Below are 5,380 nucleotides of genomic sequence, written 5' to 3' on the forward strand. Positions count from 1 at the left end.
AAAAATTTTTTCTTCTCAAAAATGATTTTCGTTTCACTTTTCATACTCAGGGGAGTCTAAAATTGATGTTTTGAGTCACCGTGAAAAAAAAATTTTTTTGACCCGAGCTTGTGTCGGCGACCCAAAATCGACGCACTTGGGAAATATGTTCTAGCAGGGGCCCTCCCATACAAAAATTTTTTCTTCTCAAAAATGATTTTCGTTTCACTTTTCATACTCAGGGGAGTCTAAACTTGATGTTTTGAGTCACCGTGAAAAAAAAATTTTTTTGACCCGAGCTTGTGTCGGCGACCCAAAATCGACGCACTTGGGAAATATGTTCTAGCAGGGGCCCTCCCATACAAAAATTTTTTCTTCTCAAAAATGATTTTCGTTTCACTTTTCATACTCAGGGGAGTCTAAAATTGATGTTTTGAGTCACCGTGAAAAAAAAATTTTTTTGACCCGAGCTTGTGTCGGCGACCCAAAATCGACGCACTTGGGAAAAATGTTCTAGCAGGGGCCCTCCCATACAAAAATTTTTTCTTCTCAAAAATGATTTTCGTTTCACTTTTCATACTCAGGGGAGTCTAAAATTGATGTTTTGAGTCACCGAGAAAAAAAAATTTTTTTGACCCGAGCTTGTGTCGCGACCCAAAAATCGACTCACTTGGGAAAAATGTTCTAGCAGGGGCCCTCCCATACAAAAATTTTTTCTTCTCAAAAATGATTTTCGTTTCACTTTTCATACTCAGGGGAGTCTAAAATTGATGTTTTGAGTCACCGAGAAAAAAAAAAAATTTTGACCCGAGCTTGTGTCGGCGACCCAAAATCGACGCACTTGGGAAATATGTTCTAGCAGGGGCCCTCCCATACAAAAATTTTTTCTTCTCAAAAATGATTTTCGTTTCACTTTTCATACTCAGGGGAGTCTAAAATTGATGTTTTGAGTCACCGAGAAAAAAAAATTTTTTTGACCCGAGCTTGTGTCGGCGACCCAAAATCGACGCACTTGGGAAAAATGTTCTAGCAGGGGCCCTCCCATACAAAATTTTTTTCTTCTCAAAAATGATTTTCGTTTCACTTTTCATACTCAGGGGAGTCTAAAATTGATGTTTTGAGTCACGGTGAAAAAAAAAATTTTTTGACCCGAGCTTGTGTCGGCGACCCAAAATCGACGCACTTGGGAAATATGTTCTAGCAGGGGCCCTCCCATACAAAAATTTTTTCTTCTCAAAAATGATTTTCGTTTCACTTTTCATACTCAGGGGAGTCTAAAATTGATGTTTTGAGTCACGGTGAAAAAAAAAATTTTTTGACCCGAGCTTGTGTCGGCGACCCAAAATCGACGCACTTGGGAAAAATGTTCTAGCAGGGGCCCTCCCATACAAAAATTTTTTCTTCTCAAAAATGATTTTCGTTTCACTTTTCATACTCAGGGGAGTCTAAAATTGATGTTTTGAGTCACCGAGAAAAAAAAATTTTTTTGACCCGAGCTTGTGTCGGCGACCCAAAATCGACGCACTTGGGAAATATGTTCTAGCAGGGGCCCTCCCATACAAAAATTTTTTCTTCTCAAAAATGATTTTCGTTTCACTTTTCATACTCAGGGGAGTCTAAAATTGATGTTTTGAGTCACCGAGAAAAAAAAATTTTTTTGACCCGAGCTTGTGTCGGCGACCCAAAATCGACGCACTTGGGAAAAATGTTCTAGCAGGGGCCCTCCCATACAAAAATTTTTTCTTCTCAAAAATGATTTTCGTTTCACTTTTCATACTCAGGGGAGTCTAAAATTGATGTTTTGAGTCACCGAGAAAAAAAAAAAATTTTGACCCGAGCTTGTGTCGGCGACCCAAAAATCGACGCACTTGGGAAAAATGTTCTAGCAGGGGCCCTCCCATACAAAAATTTTTTCTTCTCAAAAATGATTTTCGTTTCACTTTTCATACTCAGGGGAGTCTAAAATTGATGTTTTGAGTCACCGTGAAAAAAAAAATTTTTTGACCCGAGCTTGTGTCGGCGACCCAAAATCGACGCACTTGGGAAAAATGTTCTAGCAGGGGCCCTCCCATACAAAAATTTTTTCTTCTCAAAAATGATTTTCGTTTCACTTTTCATACTCAGGGGAGTCTAAAATTGATGTTTTGAGTCACCGAGAAAAAAAAATTTTTTTGACCCGAGCTTGTGTCGCGACCCAAAAATCGACTCACTTGGGAAAAATGTTCTAGCAGGGGCCCTCCCATACAAAAATTTTTTCTTCTCAAAAATGATTTTCGTTTCACTTTTCATACTCAGGGGAGTCTAAAATTGATGTTTTGAGTCACCGTGAAAAAAAAATTTTTTTGACCCGAGCTTGTGTCGGCGACCCAAAATCGACGCACTTGGGAAATATGTTCTAGCAGGGGCCCTCCCATACAAAAATTTTTTCTTCTCAAAAATGATTTTCGTTTCACTTTTCATACTCAGGGGAGTCTAAAATTGATGTTTTGAGTCACCGTGAAAAAAAAATTTTTTTGACCCGAGCTTGTGTCGGCGACCCAAAATCGACGCACTTGGGAAATATGTTCTAGCAGGGGCCCTCCCATACAAAAATTTTTTCTTCTCAAAAATGATTTTCGTTTCACTTTTCATACTCAGGGGAGTCTAAAATTGATGTTTTGAGTCACCGTGAAAAAAAATTTTTTTTGACCCGAGCTTGTGTCGGCGACCCAAAATCGACGCACTTGAGAAAAATGTTCTAGCAGGGGCCCTCCCATACAAAAATTTTTTCTTCTCAAAAATGATTTTCGTTTCACTTTTCATACTCAGAGGAGTCTAAAATTGATGTTTTGAGTCACCGAGAAAAAAAAATTTTTTTGACCCGAGCTTGTGTCGGCGACCCAAAATCGACGCACTTGGGAAATATGTTCTAGCAGGGGCCCTCCCATACAAAAATTTTTTCTTCTCAAAAATGATTTTCGTTTCACTTTTCATACTCAGGGGAGTCTAAAATTGATGTTTTGAGTCACCGAGAAAAAAAAATTTTTTTGACCCGAGCTTGTGTCGGCGACCCAAAATCGACGCACTTGGGAAAAATGTTCTAGCAGGGGCCCTCCCATACAAAAATTTTTTTTTGACTCACCGGGTAAAATGGTCGCACTTGGTAAAAATGTTCTAGCAGGGGCCCTCCCATACAAAAATTTTTTCTTCTCAAAAATGATTTTCGTTTCACTTTTCATACTCAGGGGAGTCTAAAATTGATGTTTTGAGTCACCGTGAAAAAAAAATTTTTTTGACCCGAGCTTGTGTCGGCGACCCAAAATCGACGCACTTGGGAAATATGTTCTAGCAGGGGCCCTCCCATACAAAAATTTTTTCTTCTCAAAAATGATTTTCGTTTCACTTTTCATACTCAGGGGAGTCTAAACTTGATGTTTTGAGTCACCGTGAAAAAAAAATTTTTTTGACCCGAGCTTGTGTCGGCGACCCAAAATCGACGCACTTGGGAAATATGTTCTAGCAGGGGCCCTCCCATACAAAAATTTTTTCTTCTCAAAAATGATTTTCGTTTCACTTTTCATACTCAGGGGAGTCTAAAATTGATGTTTTGAGTCACCGTGAAAAAAAAATTTTTTTGACCCGAGCTTGTGTCGGCGACCCAAAATCGACGCACTTGGGAAAAATGTTCTAGCAGGGGCCCTCCCATACAAAAATTTTTTCTTCTCAAAAATGATTTTCGTTTCACTTTTCATACTCAGGGGAGTCTAAAATTGATGTTTTGAGTCACCGAGAAAAAAAAATTTTTTTGACCCGAGCTTGTGTCGGCGACCCAAAATCGACGCACTTGGGAAATATGTTCTAGCAGGGGCCCTCCCATACAAAAATTTTTTCTTCTCAAAAATGATTTTCGTTTCACTTTTCATACTCAGGGGAGTCTAAAATTGATGTTTTGAGTCACCGAGAAAAAAAAATTTTTTTGACCCGAGCTTGTGTCGGCGACCCAAAATCGACGCACTTGGGAAAAATGTTCTAGCAGGGGCCCTCCCATACAAAAATTTTTTCTTCTCAAAAATGATTTTCGTTTCACTTTTCATACTCAGGGGAGTCTAAAATTGATGTTTTGAGTCACCGAGAAAAAAAAAAAATTTTGACCCGAGCTTGTGTCGGCGACCCAAAATCGACGCACTTGGGAAAAATGTTCTAGCAGGGGCCCTCCCATACAAAATTTTTTTCTTCTCAAAAATGATTTTCGTTTCACTTTTCATACTCAGGGGAGTCTAAAATTGATGTTTTGAGTCACCGTGAAAAAAAAATTTTTTTGACCCGAGCTTGTGTCGGCGACCCAAAATCGACGCACTTGGGAAAAATGTTCTAGCAGGGGCCCTCCCATACAAAATTTTTTTCTTCTCAAAAATGATTTTCGTTTCACTTTTCATACTCAGGGGAGTCTAAAATTGATGTTTTGAGTCACCGTGAAAAAAAAATTTTTTTAACCCGAGCTTGTGTCGGCGACCCAAAATCGACGCACTTGGGAAATATGTTCTAGCAGGGGCCCTCCCATACAAAAATTTTTTCTTCTCAAAAATGATTTTCGTTTCACTTTTCATACTCAGGGGAGTCTAAAATTGATGTTTTGAGTCACCGAGAAAAAAAAATTTTTTTGACCCGAGCTTGTGTCGGCGACCCAAAAATCGACGCACTTGGGAAATATGTTCTAGCAGGGGCCCTCCCATACAAAAATTTTTTCTTCTCAAAAATGATTTTCGTTTCACTTTTCATACTCAGGGGAGTCTAAAATTGATGTTTTGAGTCACCGTGAAAAAAAAATTTTTTTGACCCGAGCTTGTGTCGGCGACCCAAAATCGACGCACTTGGGAAATATGTTCTAGCAGGGGCCCTCCCATACAAAATTTTTTTCTTCTCAAAAATGATTTTCGTTTCACTTTTCATACTCAGGGGAGTCTAAAATTGATGTTTTGAGTCACCGAGAAAAAAAAATTTTTTTGACCCGAGCTTGTGTCGGCGACCCAAAAATCGACGCACTTGGGAAATATGTTCTAGCAGGGGCCCTCCCATACAAAATTTTTTTCTTCTCAAAAATGATTTTCGTTTCACTTTTCATACTCAGGGGAGTCTAAAATTGATGTTTTGAGTCACCGTGAAAAAAAAATTTTTTTGACCCGAGCTTGTGTCGGCGACCCAAAATCGACGCACTTGGGAAAAATGTTCTAGCAGGGGCCCTCCCATACAAAAATTTTTTCTTCTCAAAAATGATTTTCGTTTCACTTTTCATACTCAGGGGAGTCTAAAATTGATGTTTTGAGTCACCGTGAAAAAAAAATTTTTTTGACCCGAGCTTGTGTCGGCGACCCAAAATCGACGCACTTGGGAAATATGTTCTAGCAGGGGCCCTCCCATACAA

The sequence above is a fragment of the Anopheles moucheti genome (assembly GCF_943734755.1).
Source record: "Anopheles moucheti chromosome X unlocalized genomic scaffold, idAnoMoucSN_F20_07 X_unloc_46, whole genome shotgun sequence".
Classification (NCBI taxonomy): Eukaryota; Metazoa; Arthropoda; class Insecta; order Diptera; family Culicidae; genus Anopheles; species Anopheles moucheti.